The 24,724-nt window shown below is 38.6% G+C and overlaps 1 long non-coding RNA gene across 2 annotated transcripts in view; it reads right to left on the bottom strand.

Annotated features, from left to right (window-relative positions):
* Positions 1 to 24,724, bottom strand: part of LOC129524892 (uncharacterized) — a 72,736-nt gene that overhangs the window by 25,082 nt on the left and 22,930 nt on the right. For both annotated transcript variants that reach the window (XR_008668845.2, XR_010135165.1), the window contains exon 3: positions 4,724 to 4,881. This is a non-coding gene — a long non-coding RNA (uncharacterized lncRNA). The remainder of the gene's footprint in view (positions 1 to 4,723; positions 4,882 to 24,724) is intronic.

The following is a 24,724-nucleotide window of genomic DNA, read 5'->3' as shown; positions in this document are numbered from 1 at the left end:
CTATTCATTTTCACTCTTGTCTTTTTCCTATCCCTTTTGAACAAACTGTCAAAGTTTGTACTGTATTATTGATGAAAATTCTTGTTTAAATGTTCTGTTTTCACTTTTACACTGTTGGTGAGACTGTAAACTAGTTCAAACATTGGGCAAGACAGGGTGGCGATTCCTCAAGGATCTAGAACTAGAAATACCATTAGTTCAACCATTGTGGAAGTCAGTGTGGTGATTCCTCAGGGATCTAGAACTAGAAACACCATTTGACCCAGCCATCCCATTACTGGGTATATACCCAAAGGATTATAAATCATGCTGCTATAAAGACACATGCACATGTATGTTTACTGCGGCACTATTCACAATAGCAAAGACTTGGAACCAACCCAAATGTCCATCAATGATAGACTGGATTAAGAAAATGTGGCACATATACACCATGGAATACTATGCAGCCATAAGAAAGTATGACATGATATCTTTTGTAGGGACATGGATGAAGCTGGAAAGCATCATTCTCAGCAAACGATCGCAAGTACAGGAAACCAAACACCGCATGTTCTCACTCATAGGTGGGAATTGAACAATGAGAACACTTGGACAGAGGGTGGGGAACATCACACACCGGGGCCTGTCATGGGGTGGGGGGAGGGGGGAGGGATAGCATTAGGAGATATACCTAATGTAAATGACGAGTTAACGGGTGCAGCACACCAACGTGGCACATGTATACATATGTAATAAACCTGCACATTGTGCACATGTACCCTAGAACTTAAAGTATAATAAAAAAAAGAAAATGTAACATAAAACACTTAAAAAATAAAAATGGCAATATACCTAAAAAAAAAAATAAAATAAATGTTCTGTTTTAAAATTTAAATGTGGCCAGGTGCAGTGACTCATGCCTGTAATCCCAGCCCTTTAGGAGGTGGAGGCAGGGAGGTCTCTTGGGCCCAGGAGGTTGAGGCTGCAGTGAGCCGAGATTGCACCACTGCACTCCAGCCTGGACGACAGAGCAAGACCCTGCCTCATAACAACAACAACAACAACAACAACAACAATAGTATTAAAATCCAAATGTAAAATTCTATTCCCTAACCTATTTTTCTTTTTCATTTATTTTTATTTTAATATTTATTTATTTACTTATTTTTGAGATGGGAACCTGTTCTGTTGCCCAGGCTGGAGTGCAGTGGTGGGATCCTGGCTCACTACAACCTCCGCCTCCCTGGTTCAAGAGATTCTGGTGCCTCAGCCTTTCCAGTTGCTGGGATTACAGGCTTGTGCCACCACAGCTGGCTAATTTTTTTTGTATTTTTAGTAGAGATGGGGTTTGGTCATGTTGTCCATGGCTGGTCTCGAACTCCTGACCTCAGGTGATCCGCCTGCCTCGGCCTCCCAAAGTGCTGGGATTACAGGCGTGACCACCATGCCTGGCCTCGTTTATTTTTTAAACTTCAGACTGCTCTCTTTTTATCTCCACTTTGGTTTTAGCCACTCTGTCTTCCAGTTTCTTGTTCATGTTTCCTCTTCTGAAAACTTTTTGAGGAGAGCAAGATCTGACTTCTAAAGTTTTCTGTAGAACTATTATAGAGAAATGCTTTGTCTCTGAGTCTTCTTCATAATCATAATTCATGATTATATTAGCTGAGGATTTGCCAAAGGGGGACAACAGAAAGGAGGAGAGTGTTCTAAACATCTCTTTTTGTATATATGAGTGTTGACTGGTTCCTGTTTTTAGCTGGAGATCTGATACACAAGCTTATGTGATTAGCAAACATTCCTTCAATACTTGCTAAACTTCTCCAAGGAGATTCTGCTTTGCCCATTATACTCTAACACGACTAGAGTAAGATACAGGCTATATTTTTTTTCTTGGCTTAGGTATGGGCTCTGAAAGCCTTTCCCCATAAGTAACCCCACTGCCGGAGCCCCTGCTGTCTCTGGCTCATCAGCAATGTTTCCTTGTTGGTTACTATGCATTTCATAGCATACTATGCTTTCCACTAAGAAGTTAATAAAAGGAATTGAAGGGGTTATAGTGAAGGAGAAAGGTGCAGCTTTAAAAACACCTAGTTAAAAACAATCCCTGTATCGTTGAGGATTGCTATGCCAACTGTACATCCTTCTATCCCTACATTGGAGCTAACAGGGAATTAATTTAAGACTTGCCTTCTTTAATGCTGTCTGTTATATTCTGCTTCTGAAGGCAGAATGCATGATGTTAAGGAACACATTTCTCTTTTATCCTCCATAATTTGCATTTAATGGGAATATCTCCAAGTGTGTTATTACTTTTAGTTTTAAATGATATAATTGGGTTTTGTGATTATTTGGCTGTTGACATAGTGCTTTTCATGGGAAATTGGGAGAAGTCTCTGCTGGTATTCTGAACTGAAAGCCAGTAGTCCTATATTTGCATGTTTTCCTATATTAGCTTCCTTCTTGATTTTAAGGACATTTGTGTCATTTATGTAACACAGACCACCTCTTTTTAATATGCTGATTTTCTTCATTTCATAAAATTGATCTATTCAGAAAAGAAAAAAGTTCCCATGATTTCTACTTCTATTTTCCCTTAGAGGAGTCTGGTTATTTTATGAAACTATATGAGCTAGACTCTAAGAGAGTCGTCTAATTGGCTGACTAGTAACATGATGGATCAATTGCCTATATCTCTCTTTTGTGGGATTGGAGAATTAGATGTTCTGAATCTACAGCAGCTACATTACTCATACCATGACTTCCTTGGTAATCTCAGCCACCTTCCATCTGGTTTTCTGACTTCATAAATGTATTAAAATAGAATATTTCCCAATGTTTTATCATGAAAATGTAAAAAAAAAAAACCTCTAGAAAAGTTGAAAGGCTATTACAACAAACATCCATCTATCCCTAACCTAGATTTACCAGTTATTAACATACCCTCTGTGGGTATGTGTGTCACTGTTGTTTTGTTTTTGCTGAACCATTTCAAAGAAGCATATGAGTTGTACACTTCATGACACTACTTTTAAATGTTTTAGAATGTATTTACCCAAACCAAGCTTATTCTCAAATAGAACAATAACATTATTATGATAAAACATTTAGTCACATTGATACAATAATACCTGATAATTTTATTTAATACACAGTCCCAAGTCAAATTTATACAATTGTCCCAGTAATATACTTTATAATTATTTTTTTTCCAATCGGGATCTAATCAAGATCAGCTATTGCAGTTAGTTGTTATTTTTCTTTTCTTTTCTTTTCTTTCTTTATTTTTTGAGACAGGATCTCACTCTGTCACCCAGGCTGGAATGCAGTGGTGCTATCTCGGCTCACTGCAACCTCTTCCTCCCAGGTTCAAACAATTCTCATGCCTCAGCCATGTGCCTGACTGATTTTTTATTTTTAGTAGAGACAGAGTTTTGCCATGTTGGCTAGACTGGTCTCGAACTCCTGGGCTCAGATGATCTGCCCCATCTTGGTTTCCCAAAATTCTGGGACTACAGGTGTGAGCCACTGGGCCTGGCCAGTTGTTATTTTTCTTTACTTTCTTTTAATCTAGAATAGTCACTCTGCTGTTATATTTCAAATCCAGACAGCAGTGCAGCTGTAGACAGAATTATGTTTTAGGTTTATATAAAACTTAATTTTATCTGACTTGGAAGATTAATAAAACGATTTATTTTTGAATCAGTTATGTTCCCGTAAAAAATTAATTATCCATTTGTTAATATGCAAAGGATCTCTGAATGGCTAACATCATGTCTTTATTCTATTAATATAAATTGAAGAAATTATACTCATTATAAACATTTATAGCTTACAAATTGTTGTTTAAATTATAAAGACCGTAATCATAAGGTTCATTTTACCCGTCACTAAGATGCATAAATATAATGTCTTTCATCACTAACCATTCCATCCTTCTGTCCATATTTGACACTCACTTTACTATTTCTTCTCATCATTTTCCCTCTAATTATATCTCTTTTCTCCTCATCATTTTTAGTATCTGTTACTTTCCCTCCCCGTTTTCTCTGTTCCTTATCCCCCTCTCCTGCAATACCATTTCCCATAGCAGGAACCAGTAATTTATTCTTGTTAAAAGCGTTTTGTGTGCCAGGCATGGTGGCTCACACCTGTAATCTCAGCACTTTGTGAGGCCGAGGTGGGCAGATCATGAGGTTGGGAGATCGAGACCATCCTAGCCAACATAGTGAAACCCCGTCTCCACTAAAATAACAAAAAATTAGCCAGGCACAGTGGCAGGTGCCTATAGTCCCAGCTACTCAGGAGGCTGAGGCAGGGGACTCTCTTGAACCTGGGAGCTGGAGGGTGCAGTGAGCCGAGATTGTGCCACTGCACTCCAGCCTGGGCGACAGAGCAAGACTCCGTCTCTCAAAAAAAAAAAAAACCGTTTTGTGGTACGGAATAAACATCCAACCGTTTAGTTAAATCAACTAACATTAATTATTGTTTCTATCAAATGTTGGGTGACTTTGAAGGTTAATCTCAGCATAAAAAGGAAGCAAATGAAATAAAAGCAACCTCAGAAAGCGAATACCGCGAAGTGAGCATGGAGAAGTCCGTGATCTTGCCCCAGTTTACACAGCTGCTCGGTGGTGAATCTGGGAAGTGAATGCAAGCAGTTGCGGCCAGAGTCCCTGACCCCAATCACTCTACTGCCTCCGCAAGGCAGACACCTGACAGCATTTGAGTTTGTGATTCCTACCTTGTCTTTCAGGATGTGCTCTGTGGTCCTTGATCTCCCTTTTGGTAGAAAGCTTTCCAATAGCTTTCCTTGGGACCTTATCTCTTCACCCCTCTCTGATGGCATGTTGGCTCCCTGCATCCCCTGGCTGCCTCCTGGGATCCACCTCTCTTTGTTCTCTGCAGGGAAGTAGGTAGAGTAATTGTGGTTATGGGCTGTGGCCACTTAGCTCCATTCAGTCCAGCTTCTTCTATTTGGGGATAGGGGAAGGAGGCTTCTCATCACACAGGTTGACGATGGTGAGAGAAATAGTCCTTTACTGTGCAGGGGTGTGCATCTACTCTACCGAGATGAACCTGTTTCTCCGCTCTGGATTCATTTCCAAAAGGCCTCTCTCAGTTGTCTTTGACTTAGTACCTGTCAGACCCAAAAGCGGATGAAGGTGGGATAGAAAACACCAGCAGAAGTTACTCAATTAGCTGAGCTCCTTTACTGCTCTTGGCCTGAGACAACACCCGCCTAAAATAAGGATACTAATGCCAACCTTGCATTTTCTAGTAAGTACAGAAGTCCCCCTTAACCTGCAGTGTTGCTTTCTGGGGTTTTTGTTACCTGTAGTGAACCGAGGTCCAAAAATATTTCAGAAAATAAACAATTCATAAGTTTAAGTTGCGTGCCATTCTGAGTAGTGTGATGAAATCTCCTGCTGTCCTGCTCCATCCTGCCTGAACTGCGAAGCATCCCTTTGTCCAGAGAATCCTGTATGTGCTACTCACTCTTTAGTCACTTAGGAGCCTTCTTGGTTATCAGATTGAAAAAACAGCGTATTCAGGGTTAGATACTGTGAAAGGAAATTATCATGGGCCCTCAAAATCACTGAGCTAAAGGGAAAATTCAAGCTGGGAGCTGCTCAGGGCAAATTTGCTTCCCATTTTATTCAAAGTCGTCCCTCTGCTCACTCAGATAGATGCATATTCTGATTGCCTCCTTTGAAAAGGCTTATCCAAAACTCAAAAGAATGCAACCACTTGTCTCTCACCTGTCTGTGACCTGAAAGCCCTCCCCCTGCTTCGCGTTGTCCCCGCCTTTCTGGAAGGAACCAATGTACTTCTTACACATATTGATTGATGTCTCATGTCTCCCTAAAATGTATAAAACCAAGCTGTGCCCCGACCACCTTGGGCACATGTCATCAGGACCTCCTTAGGCTGTGTCACAGGCGCATGGACTTAACCTTGGCAAAAAAAACCTCCTAAAATGATTGAGGCTTGTCTTATCATTTTTCTCAATTAACAGTACTATCTATAGGGGGAACTACTGTATTTGATAAAACTAATCACGTGAAACACTGAGGAGATGAACTAGTAAAAAAAAAAGCAAACTCTTCAACAGTGGTAGCTATTCTTATTTATCTTGACAAAGAATCTTATGTGAATTGAAGCAATTTTCTCGGAGACTCTGACAGTGTTTCTGTGTAGTTATTAGTATTCACAGGATCCTGATAAATGTTTATTTCACTGAGACCTCATATACATAGAAGATTGTCATAAATAATCCCGGTATATGGATGTGATGCTTTTGATGTGTTTTGCTGTGTTGCTTTATGTTGTCTTTCAGGGGGAGTGGTAACTTACTGCAGGATACATTATTATAATTTTGCTTAAATGTAATTGCATAGTTTCTCAGAAAATTACATGAGACAAATAGCAGTAACATGTGACTTGATTTAGAGGAGTGACTATATTTTTCATCAATTTTCAAGAAATAGACATGGCAGGTTTTGATTACCCACATGTTGAGGTTTCCATTTTGGTCTTGAAAGTCATTACAAATATGACTCACCTGGACAATTTAGAAGACAAAAGCCAGGATTTACCTTAAACCAGGATTTTTCAACCTCCCCACTACCGACATTTGGGGTTGTATAATTCTTTGTTGTGGGGACAAGGACAGTCCTGCACATTGTAGGTTGCTTAACGGCATCTTGATATCTACCCCCTAGATGCTTATAGCATCCTCTCAATGGTGACAACCAAAAATGTTTCTAGACATTGCCAGATGTCTCCTGGGAGTGATGATGGTGCAAAATCACTCTAGTTGAAAAATCATAGCCTTCAGCTCACACTGTATTTAATTTTCCTGAGCAAGTCTTCAAAGAATTGAGAAAACAATTTCCAGTAGGAAAAAAGACAAAAAGAAGAAAGAAGCTTCAGATAATCCATTCCTATGGATTTTGCATTCAGGCCATCTTTTTGGTCAAGATATTTTCCTAAAAGAGAAAGGAACCCACCCACTATTCTCACAAATGCACTTTCAGCTCCTTCCTGCTTGACAGATCATTCGCAGGCAAAGCAAAGAGCTCCTGATGGCTGTAATTTATTTCAGCATCCAATACACCAATTTCCTCCTCACATCTTGAGCTATTGTTCTTCCTCCAGTATCATGTGATAACATTTACCTCCCACCACTTCACAGAGACTATTTCTCCCAGACACTATAAAGTGAAGGAATCAGTATTATGCAATTAAATGGTCCTTTTTAAGACTTTACAAAGCTCTATGGATTCATTTAAATAGTGACTCATCACATTATCCTTCTCAGAAGCAAAACCCACTTTCCATTCCCCCATTTATGGCCTCCCTACATCGTGTGCTTGAGGTTTAAAATCTTAGGAGTCTGCTAAGACACAAACTCGACATATCTTTAAACTAGAACAGTGTGAAATACAAGGGGTCATGAAGATACCAGAACTTGCAACTGATATTTCCTGGTGAAAAATTTGCTTTGTTTTACAAAGCAATTTCTTGCATTTTCTCTTTTTATTATCCCAATAACCCTTAGAACCATGCATCAAACTGCCACTCCTATTTGAATAAAGCCCCTGTCAATCTGGTAAGTGACTAAAACACATAATTTTTCAGGGTGTAAGGAAACAATAGATTTGATCTCACAAGATAGTGGCTGGGATGAATGGATCAAATTCCCTCCTCTGCCTCTTCCCATCCCAGCCTTTGATGTCTACTCTCCATGAGAGACTGAGAGAGATGGTGAGGTTTGGGGTTTATTTGTTTGGAAGAGGTAAAATGTCAATAAAGGCTGTCTTCAGATACAAGAATCTGATGATCATTTCTGGCTGTGCTGGGGAACATAGAGAAACTCTAGCAGGGAGGAGTTTGGAAGCAGTTTCTTTTCCTCCCTGACTACCCCATGGCTCCAGTCCTTCACCTAGATGGGAGAAGAATGACGTCAGTCTGTCTGACAATCTAATTGTCTCCGAAAGGGCCAAGATGTGGTATCTAAACTCCACACACTGTCATCTTACCAGGCCTGGCTCAAATGGCCCCTTTTCGGACAACTGTCCGTGGTCCATCACTTAATCAATCACAGACCAGTCTTTTCCAAGAGAGCCCCTCTAAAGTCTCTTATTCCTTTATACCAGTGTTGCATTTACTTAGGTACGAGCCTTTGATCTCTTTTTAGATGGTGCAGTCCTTCAGGGCAGGGCTATGTGGTTGTATGTCTGCAGGCATCCAGCTCTGAGCTACAGCATGTGTCTTCCCTGAATGAAAAGAGGAGAGGAAACCTGTGCCTGATGTCCACTCAGCGTGACCTTCACTTCAGAGCATCCCTAGAATTTAAGTCCTCACACCCCCAATCCGAAACAAAAACACTCTGCACAGTAGTGATAAATATCCTCTCTTCTTTGCTTCTGTTTATATACAGTGTTTGCGTCAGCAAATGTTATTCAAGCAATAGTTATAATTACACTCATTAGTGCAGGAAATCTGAATCCACCAATAGATTTCTCTTTTCCTGTCCCTGTCTTTCTTCCCCCTTTCCCTTGTGACATGGTTTGGCTGTGTCCCCACCCAAATCTCACCTCAAATTACAATAATCCCCATATGTCAACGGTGGGAACAGGTGGAGATAACTGAATCATGGGGTGGGTCTTTCCTGTGCTATTCTCATGATAGTGACTACGTCTCATGAGATCTGATGGTTTTATAAATGGGAGTTCCCCTACACAAGCTCTCTTGCCTGCTGCCATGTAAGACATGCCTTTGCTTTTCCTTTGCTTTCTGTCATAATTGTGAGGCCTCCCCAGCCATGTGGAACTGTGAGTCCATTAGACCTCTTTCCTTTATAAATTACCCAGTCTAGGGTATGTATTTATTAGCAGCCTGAGAACAGACTAATACACCTTCCTTCCTTCCTTCCATCCTCCCTCCTTCCCACTCTCCCTTTCTTCCTCCCTCCCTTTTTTCCTCCCTTTTCCCTCCCTTCCTCCCTCCCTCCCCTCCTTCCTTCCTTCTTTCCTTCCTTCCTTCCTTCCTTCCTTCCTTCCTTCCTTCCTTCCTTCCTTCCCTCCTTCCTCCCATCACTACATATTTTAGCATCTACTCTGTGGCAGTTTCTCTTCCAGGCACTGGGATTGATTGGTGAATAAGATCAAGTCCTTATCCTCATTGAACTTACATCTTAGTGTAAATCTCACACTTATCCTGAAGGTCTCAAAAGTGATTTGGCCACCTTCCTCCACCCAGGTGCGGTTGTTGGAGGCCTGACAAGCGGAGAGCAGAGCCTGCCATCACAGCAGCATGGGGTGCCTTGGGTCCCTTCCATGAGGGATCCATGAGCATCATACTCCTGGTTTCTGCCCAGGCCAGTACCCCTCATTCCTCATCACCTCAGGGAACTGGAGACCAGGAAACAGCCTCTCACAGGACGACGAAGCCTCCTGGAATAGCTTACTTTGTTTACAAAATGATTTCTTGCATTTCTTCTTTTTCATTATTCCAATAACCATAAGAAAGATGCATCAAATTGCCATCCTTATTTGGAAAAAGTTCCCTTCAATTTGATAAATGGTCAAAACACAGCATTTTTCAGGCCATAAGGAAATCACAAGGTATTAGTTTGGTGCAAAAATAACTGCGGTTTTTGCTATTACTTTAAAAAAGAAATGCACTGGGCGCGGTGGCTCATGCCTGTAATCCCAGCACTTTGGGAGGCTGAGGCAGGTGGATCACCTGAGGTCAGGTTCGAGACCAGACTGGCCAACATGGTGAAACCCTGTCTCTACTAAAAATACAAACATTAGCTGGGCATGGTGGCACACACCTGTAATCCCAGCTACTCAGGAGGCTGAGACAGGAGAATTGCTTGAACGCAGGAAGCAGAGGTTGCAATGAGCCGAGATCCCACCACTGCACTCCAGCCTGGTGACAGAGTGAGACTGGGTCTCAAAAAAAAAAAAAAAAAAAAGACAAAAGCCACAATTATTTTCACACCGATGTAGTACTTGCTGATTTGCTATCTGACATAAATCTTTACTGATACTATGAAAAGCTGTTGCTTTAAGAAAGGATGCCCAGGAAAACTCTTTATACCCAACATAGAAATAAGGGCTTGTAGAACCCTGACATGGAGGGATTTTTTTTTTTTAAAAAGGCATTTCCTAATAAGAATTTCTAGTCTATCAATAGAAATGTCAATTGCTGCATATGTAATGTCTTACTTACATTGGGACTTTCCACTAGGAGCAAAATTATTTCTACTTTGTGAGCAGAAAAAACAACAAACATTTAAAAACTGGCTTCTTGGAAACCCAGGGAAGAGAAACGTGACAAGATAAAGGTAGAATGATTGCATGTCATCAGAAGGAAAGAGAATGAGCTTCTGCAAAGGCACATTTGATTTTCTGTTTGAGAAACAAATTCTCCCAAATAAGGGGTATTTTTTGAATTATTGAGAAATATATTTCAATTGGACATATTGTTCCTTCTCGGTGACAGCATGTCCTTTATAACGATGTTATATGATAAAACTCTGGTGAAGGAATTGGCTTTTGTGCCCCAGTTAAACTAATTTTATCAAGCATGTGTAAGGAACCAATATTATAAATCAAGGCACTAAACATACTCATGTCACTCATTATATTTTCTTAACAGTTTTCCAGGCTATTGTCCTTATTTCCTTTCTGGGAAACCTATTTAGTTTCTGTTTGTGTATGTTCTTTTTTTGTTGTATGTCCCAGAAGAGCATTTCTACGGTCACTACATCAAGAGAAACTTACTCCAGTGGACCAAGTGAAGTCACTATTTACATCTGTTGTTTCAAAGCAGTGTTTAACGCTACAGTCGCCACCAGCCACTTTCTCTGTTGGCTCCACACTTCCGCAAATGCTTTGTGAATACATGTTACCATGTATCCAAAATATAGAAAAGGCCGGGATTTGGGGTACAGTTTCCAACATGAAGCATTATCATTCTGTGTCAAATTTGCCAATTTGCCGGGGCGCACTAGGACACTGCTAATGGTTGGTCAGAACTGTGCTTCTCAAACCACCTGAAGAATAACTAACAACAAAATTTGATTCCATCATTGGCTAATATTTTACAAATTAGAATAAATCATGAATTACTAGAAAAAGCATTTTTAAAAAATCAAAGGCATACACAATAAAATACCATTTAAAAAAAAATTATTAGAGTCTAGTTGAGCATGGTGATGTGTGCTTGTAATCTCAGCTACTTGGGAGGTTGAGGAAGGAGGATCTCTTGAGCCTAGAAGATTAAGGCTGCAGTGAGCCATGATTGCGCCAGTGCACTCCAGTCTGAGAGGCCGAACAAGAATATAAATATGATTCAATAGACATAAAGTTGTATAGGAGAAAGAAAAAGTAATACCTTTTCCTCAACCACTGCAAGTTTCATGGCCAAAATCCCTGTAACAAAAGACAGACTAAAGGAGAAAAGCATAACCAAATTCATTTACCACAAGTTTTACGTAATATGAGAGCCTTCAAGATGAAGACCCAAGGACCCAGGGAAAACTATTTTTATAGTTAAATTTGATGAACAGGGATCAGTCATGCAGAAGTATGATTAGATGAAAAGGAGATATGACCTAATGGCAGTAAACTGGTGGTAACTTAGCAAAGTCTGTTTTTTCAGATTTTTCTGGGCTTTTCTATATAACATTCCTTTCATCGGGGTATAGGGCAGGACACGTGTCACATGAGTGTCTTCAAGACAGAAGGTCAGAGAGAACTTTCTGCTTCCATGGTTTTTTCAATTTCTTCCAGCTTAAAATACTCAGCATGCAAAGATGCCACATTTTAGGGCAGTGTTTCCTGCAGGCCATCAATTGCTTTAAAGTTTCTAAATGCTTATTTTCAGTTTCTAATCCTACCTTGTAGGGAGCACACATGGAGTAACACTGCCTTAGCAAGTACCTGGCTAGAGGTAAGCAGGTCAAACTGAAACAAATTAACAAGAGGTAGATGTAGCAAACCTTGAGGGTTCAGCTCTATTCAGCCAACAAAAATACTACTAATGGAACAGCCTTCACGGCCTCCGTACTAGGGTAATGTAAACCAAAATGTATCTGAGACAGGTCTCAATCAATTTTGAAGTTTATTTTGCCAAGGTTAAGGACATCTCTGGAAGAAAATAATACGGAATCACAGAAACAGTCTGTGATCTGTGTTTTTCTCCGAAGAAGAGTTTGAGGGCATCAATATTAAAAGGAGAAAAGTGGGCTGGAGGAGAAAGAGGATGGCTATAGTCATTCACATGTAACAGGAGAAAAGAAGCAGGGAGGGGAAGAATCAATAACACTTTCATCTGTGGCTCAGAATGGACACTTTACATAATATAAGGGGAGCATAGAGTAGCTACCTGTGGAGATATTTAACCTATTTTTTTTTTGAAACAGGGTCTTGCTCTGTTGCCCAGGCTGTATTGCAGTGGCATGATCATGACTCACTGCAGCCTCAACCTCCTGGACTCAACCTCCTGGTCTTCCTGAATAGCTGGAACCACAGGCATGTGCCACCACCCCCAGCTAATTTTTGTATTTTTTGTAGAGACAGGGTTTTGCCATGTTGCCCAGGCTGGTCTTGAACTCCTGAGCTCAAGTGATCCTGCCTTCTCGGCCTCCCAAAGTGCTGGGATTACAGGTGTAAGCCACTGCACCCAGCCTTTAACCTTTCATCTGCAGCTGCCTGATTAGCAACAAAAGGAAAGGCAGTGTTTTGCATGATTCAGCTTTTGACTTAATTTTTTCCTTTTGGCACACTGAATTGGGGTCCCAAGTTTTATTTTCCTTTCACTGTAAGTAATGGCCAAGAAAGTTTACCATGGGATGGCATAAGGACCTGTAATTTTATCATTTAGCTGTTGCTCTGTGTATTTATATCCTTATTTTTCTACGTACTTATATTTTCTTTTAGCACAATGTGGTAGACGTGAAATCAGACCACTAGTTTGGTCCACTGGAGAGACTCCCCAGATTTCTGCTTAGGAGCTAGAACTGCAAAATTGTATCACTCTTAGAATATCACCCAAACTTCCCAGCCACTAGCATCTCTGACACAAAGCATTTCAAGGAAATAACATGTCTATGCTTATATTTTAGTTGTATGCTACAAATAGTAGATGATTCCCTGGCCAAAACAACTTTTCTATCATGTGCTGCATTCAGTCCTGAAATATCTGCAAGAAATCCAAGATGAGCAATCATTGCCAAAGTGGGATTTGGTTGGCGAAATCAAAAGTCAGGGTGGGGACGAGGTGGGAGTGAGAGGTATTTGTTAGAAACAGAGCACAACGCATATTTGGGGGTAAACAAGAAGGCAGCTGTAAAGATAAAGAAGATTTATAGAAGGCCAGGAGATGAATAGCCAATAATTTTTCCTTGGATAAGCCTTTATTACTCAAGGCAGTGTGCATTATAAAATATGAGAAACTGAAAAAGAAGAGGAGTCAAAGGCAAACTCATGCAGGTCATTAATCATTGATAAAGAAGGGAGACAAGACCCACGCGAAGGCTCGGGGTAATGACCTTGAGGATTCTTTATCACAAAAGCCTGGGTAGATTGTAAATATGAGATTGAGTAAGAACATGAAAATCACTGAAGTCTGTCTGAGAAAATCTGAGCAATGTACATGCAATCCTGTTTTCAGTGAACACCGATCGGGCCGTGGGAAGAGAAATCCAAAAGCAGCCTCATTTGTTCCTACGTCAAGTTGAGAATTAGTTGGATTGATTTAGATGAGAATGCTGAGGGTTCGACAAGCCATAATTATGGATGCTCAGGTTTTCACAGTGACTTTTTCGTTTCATGGAAATATAACCTTAAAGTTGCATAACCTGCAGTTTAAAAATACTGGAATAGCTTGGTGAGTGGGAAGGGGATCTGACCTTGACTTTAGGAGACCTGGTTGCAGACTCAAGTCCTTCAGTAACTGCCCACCTGACATCGAGCAGGTCTCCAAACCTCTTCTTGTCTCAACTTCATTATCTGAGATACGGAAATAAGTATTTCTGCAGAGGCCAGGCACTGTGGCTCATGCCTGTAATTCAAACACTTTGGGAGGCCTAGGTGGGAGAATCACTTGAGCTCATGAGTTTAAGACCAGCCTGGGCAACGTGGCAAAACCCCATTCCTACAAAAAATACGAAAAATTAGCCAGATGTGGTGGTGCACACCTGTGGTCCCAGCTACATGGGAGGCTGAGGCATGAGAATCACTTGAGCCAAGGAGGCGGAGGTTGCAGTGAGCTGAGATCGTGCCACTGCATTCCAACCTGGGTGACAAAGCAAGACTCTGTCTCAAATAAAATAAAATAAAATAAAATCTGCAGGGTTTGATTGATTGACCAGGTTGCTGAGTGAAAAAAAGGAAAATGACTGAGATGTATAAAATCTGGGAAATACAATTATACACTTAAAAATAGCTTTGCTTAGCTTGGTCTTGATTCTAGAGAGGAAGGAGCTTCATTCACAGTATGTAAATAAATTTAAGATATGTATTTATTTCTATATTTAACTTATTCCAGATATTTTTAGGTAACTCTTTAGGCTGTATTAAGTTCATGTCAATGACTTATGGGACAGACTTTTCTTTCTCACAGTGTAATGTTGAAGAACTAAAAACTAAAATATGGTGTATTTCTGTTTTTATTGTTGTTTTTGCTGTTGCTATTTTATTATTTTATCCTCTTCTTCAACATCAAGTGTTTCTTAATGGAAGCGAACTAGAATCAAACAACTAATCTGGACATTCATTATATCTCTATTGCTTATTGTGTGGTGTTTTCAAATCAATTCCTTGTGGCTTAGGGCAGAAAACTGACCCAACCCCAAGGTGACTTTACTGCTTTGGGGGTATCCAGAGCTTTTGATGGGTCAGGAGGGGAAAGGGGGTTGTCATCTGACTGTGGGGTCCAGAACTCCCGTTTGTTCTTTGCAACTGTAGGCTGATACTCAGGGGAGCTGTAAGAATAAGCTCAACCCCTCGGAGTCCATGCCCCTGAGCCCAGTCTGCTGGCCAGCAGCCAGTCTCATTTTCCCAAAACCCGCCAGTATGTAAATGTCCACAGCTAGTCAGCTACATAGGAGCAGCTGTTAACCTCGAAATGCTTTAATTGTTGGGGCCCTATTTCCATTAACATGTGTTCCTTTGTCTTCATCTCTCCACTAATGGCATACAAATTAGACAATTTATGTATTACTTGGGAAATCCTATAATGGTGCCCAGTGAATTTTAGGAATAAGGATCTCCCAGGATACTATTGTACACATTCTAGAAGGACGGAACAGCCTCCAGGGAGCATTTTTCATTTCCCAAAGACATATTTTATCTGATTTAAATGAATTCATATTGCTTTTCAATATTTTTTATTATACTTTAAGTTCTAGGGTACATGTGCACAACGTGCAGGTTTGCTACATAGGTGTACATGTACCATGTTGGTTTGCTGCACCCATTAACTCGTCATTTACATGGTACAATGGTACAAAGAGGAGCTGGTAGCATTCCTTGCTTTTCAATATTTAAAGGGAGGCAAGGGGAATAAAATTTGAGCGTCTGAATTCCAAGCAGTTTTTGGTGAAAAGGCCAAATTCTAACCTTTGCTACTTAATCTCTACATTATTACTATAGGAGGTCAGCAGACCTAAAGATGTCAATTGAGCTTAATCTCTCAACTCGGAAGATATAATGCTGAAAGAATGCAGCTTTTAAATATTCCTGTCTTGAAGCATACAGCTTGATGGACTGGACCAGAGGTATGAAGGGTCTTTGAAGTGCCCAAAAGAAATAGAAACAAAATACATTTCACAAATGAGTTTTTAAAACATTCATTGCGAGGTGCCTATGATCATAAAAGGCACAGATAGCTACTTATCCATTTAAAACTTGTAAAAGCGGATGTAATCTTGCTAACAGTTTTTTGTGTGTTTGTTTCTTATTTGTATAATTTTTTATTGTACTTTAAGTTCTGGGATACATGTGCAGAATGTGCAGGTTTGTTACATAGGTATACACATGCCATGGTGGTTTGCTGCACCCATCACCCGCCACTACGTTAGGCATTTCTCCTAATGCTATCCCTCCCCTAGCCCGCCACCCCCTGATAGGGCCTGGTGTGTGGGTGTGTGATGTTCCCCTCCCTGTGTCCATGTGTTCTCATTGTTCAATTCCCACTTATGAGTGAGAACATGCGGTGTTTGGTTTTCTGTTCCTGTGTTAGTTTGCTGAGAATGATAGTTTCCAGCTTCATCCATGTCCCTGCAAAGGACATGAACTCATCCTTTTTTATGGCTGCATAGTATTCCATGGTATATATGTGCCACATTTTCTTTATCCAGTCTATCACTGGTGGGCATTTAAGTTGGTTTCAAGTCTTTGCTATTGTGAACAGTGCCGCAGTAAACATATGTGTGCATGGTCTTTATAGTAGAATGATTTATAATCCTTTGGGTATATACCCAGCAATGGGATTGCTGGGTCAAATGGTATTTCTGGTTCTAGATCCTTGAGGAATCACCACACTGTCTTCCACAATGGTTGAACTAATTTACACTCCAACCAAGAGTGTAAAAGCGTTCCTATTTCTCCACACCCTCTCCAGCATCTGTTGTTTCCTGACTTTTTAATGAGTGCCATTCTAACCGGTGTGAGATGGTATCTCATTGTGGTTTTGATTTGCATTTCTCTAATGACCAGCGATGATAAGCTTTTTTTCATATGTTTGTCGGCCGCATAAATGTCTTCTTTGGAGAAGCTTCTGTTCCTATCCATCGCCCACTTTTTGATGGGGTTGTTTTTTCTTGTAAATTTGTTTAAGTTCTTTGTAGATTCTGGACATTAGCCCTTTGTCAGTGGATAGATTGCAAAAATTTTCTCCCATTGCTCACAGTTTTTTTAAAATTCAGTATTTCCCTCATTTCTTCACTTTTACTGTTATGTAAAAGACTTGATCAATGTTTAGCTAGAATGTATGTAAATGACAGAGAATTTCAGAAATTTGACTATCAGAAGACATTTACATATGTCACACTAAATATTAAACAAAGTATAGCAGTTCAATATAAAGTACAGAAGAGATAAAGGATGTTATAATTAAACATGAGCCAATTAATAGGAATTTCACTTCATGTAACTTAGAGAAAAACGTGGCTGTTTCAATAAATGAAACTAAAATTTCTCCTGGATCCCAGAATTCAAATTGTATTTATAAATATATCATGTATTCAGCTACTATTTGGTTTAAATGAACTTGTTGGGCTAGCCTTGGAAATGTTATCATTTTTACTATTTTGTACAGAGAAAATATTTTCTAATTTAAGTTGGAGCTATCTGTGCAGTGGTTTCTCTATAGTTGTACATAAAATAAAATGTTTTTACTATAAAATGAGCTAATATCCAAAAATAGATGAGCTGAGTAACATGAAGCATAAATAGATTACAAAAAAAAAAAAGCATTTCACGGGGTTGCTATGAGCATCCAATGAGGTCATATATAAAGTGTTCTCAATAGTGATTGTCCATAGTGAGCTTTCAGTGGAGATTTACTATGACTACTGCTATTACTAATGCTCTCTTTATTAGTTTTCATAGACTTTTTCCAGAGAAAAATATACATACATTCCAGACTCGTACATCTTCATCCGCAGAAATATTATTGAGACTCTCTGAAGACAGAATTTCCAGTAATTGGGCCATTTACAAAAATTTACAAAAATTGTAAAATTTGGAAAATGTCAGAGACACTTCTTAAATTTTTTAGAAGTATTCCTCCTGTGCAGTAGCTTTTCAAGAAGCATTTAAAATTTAGGGGAGCAAAATTCTAGCCCCACTTGGAGTGAGAGAGTGGGAAGAAGGGACAATGATGAAGAAACGCTGGTTAATACCCAAATGATTGTTGAATGGACTGTGAATGTTTTACCAGCCTATTTTAGAGGGAAGTGCTTTTCTTTTTCTTTCTTTCCCTTCCTTCCTTCCTTCCTTTCTTCCTTTCTCTTTTTCTTTCTCTTTTTTTTTTTGAGACAGAGTTTCACCTGTCGTCAGGCTAGAGTGCAGTGGTGCAATCTCAGCTCACTGCAACCTCTGCCTGCTGGGTTCAATTGACTCTCCTGCCTCAGCCTCCCGAGTAGCTGAGACTAAAGGCGCGTGCCACCACGCCCAGCTAATTTTTGTATTTTTAGTAGAGACGGGGTTTCACCATGTTGGCCAGGATGGTCTTGATCTCTTCACCTCATGATCTGCCCGCCTCAACCTCCCAAAGTGCTGGGATTACAGGCGTGAGCCACCGCGCCAGGCTGTGGAAGTGCTTTTCTAACCAAAGATATACCCAGTATCTTGTTACCACTATTGGGGTGATTCACTTTCTGCAGCTTCCTTCATATTCTTCTTTCCTCATCTGTTGGATTTAAGAGACTTTAAAGCTGCTGGAAACGTAATTAGCTCAAAAGTGATAACATATGTGTGGCCAACATTTGAGCATATTTGCTGAGCTAAGTGCATAAGCAGGGCTGGTTATTTAATTTGAGTAGCTTATCAGTTTCATTTAGAGTGACTAGAGAGTCACTACTGCCCATTATTTAAAAAGTATATTTCTTTTACCACTTTTACATTTTTGGATGAGAGACAGGCCCGTGAGGAAGACTACAGACAATTAAAAAATTTCTAATGTACACAGCATTTCATGGCTCTTTGACAAAATTAATGAGAAAAGTATAATCATGGATAAATTTATAATAAAATAAATTTACTTGTTTAGATCATAATTTGCACAGATTAAGCCAAAGGTAGTATAAAATAGTATCTTCCTCTTTGACTTTAGAACATATACACATACCAAAATCCTCAAAAAGTTAATTTAGTATTCCTGGTGATGATAGAAATATACCACCTAATTTTTAAAAATGCCTCTTCTTATACATACTATTGGAGAAACATAAGGCTACATCCATCTCCATAGAGCCATTTGCCTGAAGTCTGCAGCTTGAGGGGCCCCACATTTTGGCCATTCTTCTGTTGCCTGGTTGTGGCAAGGGGAACAAGAGAAACCTCAACATGAACTTTGATCAGAATTGATATTGATCTTTCCCTGGTACTAGATCAATTTAAGAATGAGGGATAAATCCACTTGTGAAGGTTTTGGAATACCTCTGACCCCTTCTCTACACTTCAAAATTCAGTACATATACAAAAGGATGGATCGGGTGAGTTTAAAGGCAAAATTACGAATTGTGAATAGCGGTTAAGTACCCTAGCTTTTTCCTCTCCCCAGTTTATGCCACTGTATTTTGTACTATCAATGATTATTTATAAGTAGGCAAAGTTCTGAATTAGTTAGAAACTGTTGTCCCAATGACTGTGATACTATTGGTACCACATTTGTTTAAATATCTATTTTAAATGGAAGGATTTTATGATATTAAGTGACTTACCACGTGATTTCTCATTTATCAGTAGAAGTTTACAAGTTCTGGGGTGAGCTCTGCAAATAAATTTAATCAGATATATTCCTTGTTCTTTAGCAATTTGTAGTTGGTTACTGACATAGCCATCTACAACAAATCAAAGTGTAGTTTTTCATGAAAGGGGGGATAAAGTTTGCCTTTATGATCATATGATTTCATTCATAGGTGTATCATGAATCACACAGGACTTGGGCATTTGAACCACACTTCCTTCTTCATTGATCTGGAATCCTAGCATCAACCATTCCCATCCTTGCTATGTTCTATACTGTTACACTTTTAATCCCAACTTTGTTGATCAAATATTCAGTGTAATGTGCATCACTATAATGAGACTATATAAATTTATGTTCAAAATTCAGTCTAAAATGACTCTCTCCTTGTAGGTATAGTAGCTAATGCCTCCTCTGACTCCTGTACCTTCTGCTCTGGGCTGAGGGATGAGGGAAACAGCATCTTTCTTTTTCACATTAGCTGGGTGACTGAAGAGCTAAGAATCTGTCACTCTTTTTATCAATCTTTACTATAATAAGCCATCATTAAAAAGTCCCTTTTCCCCTCCAACAATATCAGATATTTCACTTGGGGGACAGTGGAGTTAAACTATTTAAAGTTCAAAGCACACATATCATACTTTCCACCCAAACTTAAACTTGATTCTATTTAGTTCTTGTTCTGTTAATGATGTTAAATCCCCAGCCATCCATTATATATTCATTATATTATGCTTACATTCTTATTATTCCAAGGAGTCCCCAAGTCTTCCAGACTCTTCCTATAGGAATATTTCTTGCATTGATTGTGTTCTCTTCATTCCTGCTGGTTTAACCCTAGTGCAAGTCTTCATTGCATAGAAAATTTACTTTTCTGGATGGTATGATCTTTGGAGGCTTAGGTTATGCTTTGTACTTGTTTATGTCTCCCAGCATGTAGGATGGTATCTGCTATGGAAGACCTTCAAAATGTTTCTTAGAGGGTTTTTATTTATTCTGCATCGTCACAAACGACTGCGCAAAAATGGCTTGACTCTCAAATCCAAATGTCCTTCTATGTCTTTTAAAGCATCTATTAAAATTCCTGAGTTAACATTTTCAGTTTGCTAAAAAATAGATGCATACATATTACAAATCTCTGATTTATGAGTTGTTTGGTTATACACTTACTGGTGACTGACACTGAAATGGGCATAGTACAATACTAGAACAACTACCGTTTAGAAAAATGGGAGCTGCTAGTTTAAACTAATGAAAGAGAGTGGCATATTTTGGTCTTGGTTAATAATGTCCCCAGATTTATCCCTCAGCTGTTCATATGCCAAAAGCTAGCACCAGTCAAGCATAATAGTGCCAGATGTATGTACTTTTCCATCTGAAATGAGGGCGTAAACAATTTTCGCAAGCCCTTTGGCTAGTTGACATGGCATATCTGTGGGGAAGTCACAGTCCCAGATTCGTGTGTGAACAGGTTCGCTTTGTGCATTCATGGGTAAGTCACAGCCGACGAGCTACCATGAAGGGCTACTCTTTCTTTGAGGGCATTCCCTTTGGTTTCATATGATCTTTAAAAATTTCAAGCTGCTTATTGACAGAATCAGTTTTAATCTATCACTCGTTTACACTGCTCACATAAGTCAAATAATGGTTCTCACTGATATTGACACACTGGATGTTTGTTAGCCAGAAGAGCTTTGATGGAAAAAGAAAAACAGCTAAAATAGAAAATTAAAGGAGAAAAACAAAGTGATCTTTAATCTTCTCTCTTCTATGAATCTTGGCATTAGTTAAGAACACTAGTGACATTATTTTCATATATGTATACAGTTTTCATTTATAGAAGACATTGTTAACACACACACACACACATACAGACACACACACACACATACACATGCTCCAGAAGCCTTCAGGCCTAGCTTTTAATGAGATAACCAGATTCTATTGAAAGGAGTCCAAAGTTAAATAGCCACATAATGATTTCTGCTGCATGGCGAATGGTATTATATAAAAGGGAGGGTATGTTCACAAACATGGTATTATAATAATATCTAAACATTTTCTAAGGAACTGGCTGATTTTAACTACTTGGTATATGGTCAATCAGAAGAATAAAACCCCTCTCCTATTTTGTTTCTTGTCTCTCTTCAAATAAGAGTGATTGAGTTTACCAAATTTCACGAAAGATTTCCTGATGAAATTAAAATTGTATTCATGCCAGTCACTGTATTCGTGAAAATCAGTATATATTTCCATTTAGTCATTGCTTTCGTGCTGTATGTAAATATGTTGAACTATTATTTTTATCATTCCTCTACCTCTGTTAAATGAAAAAGTGAATGAATAAATAAGTAGACAAATCAACATTAGCCCAGAAATAAATCTCAGAATATAAAAAAAGTATGTGATAAAGATGATACCATAAATCAATGAATAACAAAAGGAATAGTCAATAAGTGGTGTTGAGTAAGCTGTTTAGTCATACTTTAGATTAGATACTCTTTGCTCATCTTACACTAAAATGATCCAGATGTATTTAAGAGATAAATATAGAATAAAATAACATAAGGCTCAAACTCTTTTAGATATTGGTATGTGGAGAAACTTTCTAAGTATAAAACAATTAGAGAAGTCACAAAGGACAAACATATTAAAACTAATAACATGAAGTATAAAATCATATATATAGACATTCATAAAAAGTAAAAGGCAAATGTCAAATGAGAATAAAATAATTGCAATAACTATGACCAGCCAAAGAATAATATTCTTACTAGAAAGTGCCTTAGGGTAAGGACAACACAATCAGATGGCAAAAAATGAACAGTTATGACCAGACAATTCACAAAGGGGAAAGATGTGCAAATAATAAATAATGTTACAAGGACTATTCAGCTGTGCCAATAATACATGAAATGAATATTGAAGTGCCAGTTAGAAATCATTTTTAAAAAGTCAAACAATAAAAATGTTAACATGATGCTATTTGTTGCTAGTGAAGATGGGGTGAGGGAGCACTCATAAACTGTTGGTGGGAGTGGAAATTATTATAACATCCCCATAAATGAATAAAGCAAGATCATACACATGACTATAACAAGAGTCTCCACAATATTCTTTGTTTTGACACTTTAATATCATTTCTTATAATTTTTATTAAGGAATGAATTAGGGATGTGACCAGATATTTATTAACAAGGATGCTCACTAAAAGCATTTGTTTACAGTAAGTAAGAACCTGAGAATTAAAAATTTTTAAAAATGGATAATCATTAAATTACGGAACAACAAAACATTGGAATATTATACAGCCATTAAAAATATCTTAGAAAAAGATTAATAACTTGAGTAAATGCTTACACTATTAAGGAGAAAAGTGGATAGCAATCACGTATATAGTAATTGTTCATTGTGTTTGTGTATGTGTGGATAAAATTTTAAAGAAAATACACCATGTGTTAGCAGTAGTGATTTCTGAGTGATGTGATAGTAGATAATTATTTTTAGAGGTGGTGTCTTGCTCAGGCTGGTCTTGAACTCCTGAGCTCAAGTCCAGGAACATCCTGAGCACTTGGGACTACAGTGTGCATCACTATGCCCAGCTCGTAGATAATTTTTAATGTTTATTTTTTACTTTTTAACCATTTTCCAAATATTCTATCATAGGTGCTTAAATAGACAAAAACAATAAAAGTAGCGAAAATGTCACATGTCCTCACTTGTATGTGGGAGCTAAGAAAGTTGATCTCATGGAGCTAGAGAACAGAAGGATAGTCGCATGATGCTGGAAATGTGAAGAGCATGAAGAGAGGTTGGTTAGGTTGATTAATGGGTACAAACATACAGTTAGATAGAGGGAGTAAGTTCTAGTGTTTGATTGCACAGTAGGATGACTATAGCTAACAATGGCATATTGTGAATTTCAAAAAACCTAGAAAAGAAGATTTGAAATATCCCTGGCAAAAAGGAATAATAAATGTTCTGGGTGATGGATATCATAATACCACCTAAATACCTTGATTTGATCATTACACATTCTATGCATGTATCCAAATATCCCATGTGCCCCATAAATACGCACAAAAATTATGTGTCAATAAAAATTTTTAAAAATTAATGAAAATAGTCTCAAAAACATTGCAAAAACTGGCCCAAGCGGAAGAGCAAACAATTTTCACCATCCTGTATTTCGTTGGGAACGGTCACTTTCAGGTGTATGCACTTGACAGGAACATGTACCAACTGGCCTTTATCACAGCAGAAAATCCTTCAATTTATATTTCACAAATAAACCTGAACTTATGGTGCATTCTATGTGATTTCATCAAAAGTGCTAAAAAGACTGCAGATCTCAAAATGAATAGGTTGTGTGTGCTGTTAAGAGACTCTACATGCTCTCAAGGGAAATCTTGATTGGAAGAGTTTTGTGATCTTAGCACTCAAAGGGCATGAGCCACTGCGATGAGAAGCGCATGTTCTGCAAAGCCTGAGGTGTTCTCAGCTGGCGTGATGGGCCGAGGGGGAGGAAATCATATTTTCTTGAATAAGTCAGGGATACACACCATAATGCCAAATCTAAAAATAACAGCATGGTAGCCTTATGAACGTAATAGTAACAACTAAAGCCAAGGGCAGCCTCTATTCCTAACAGATTAACGTACTTTCCTGAAGTAACAATATCTGTCTTTTGTTAGGCCTGGAATAGATACCAGGACTGCAGGGTCTTTTATACATGTTATCTCGCTTAGTCTCTCGTAAGACTCTACAATACAAGGTCATCTGAGGATGAAGTAATGGAGACATGGCCCTAGATCTTTAAAAAAAAATCCAATTCAGATAAAGTGTCATGGAGCCCCATTTTTTTGTAATAAAATTCATAGGAAGGAAACTAACATGTATACACACATGCCATATGCTAAGGTTAGGACTGAGTATTCTACCATGTAGATATCAATCAACTCTTTTAAATTTAATGTATGTAATTCATTTCAGAAGAGCTTTTGTTTGCCAATAGGAACTTTATAATTTATCATCAAAAAAATAACCATTTTAATGCTAATATAGGTAAGTTGGGAGACAGTTTGTGAACCATTCCCAAACTAGCATGGCTGACTAATCAGGTATATAATCACTCTCCATAACGTGTAGTCACAGGAAACATTACAAACCAAAAGTAGCAAAATTAAAATGCAGAATTATAAAATCCAACGAAATTTAATTCTCAGATAGTCAATGATGAAAATTACCACTC

The sequence above is a fragment of the Gorilla gorilla genome, chromosome 8 (assembly GCF_029281585.2).
Source record: "Gorilla gorilla gorilla isolate KB3781 chromosome 8, NHGRI_mGorGor1-v2.1_pri, whole genome shotgun sequence".
Lineage (NCBI taxonomy): Eukaryota > Metazoa > Chordata > Mammalia > Primates > Hominidae > Gorilla > Gorilla gorilla.
This window is presented reverse-complemented; position numbering and strand designations above follow the sequence as displayed.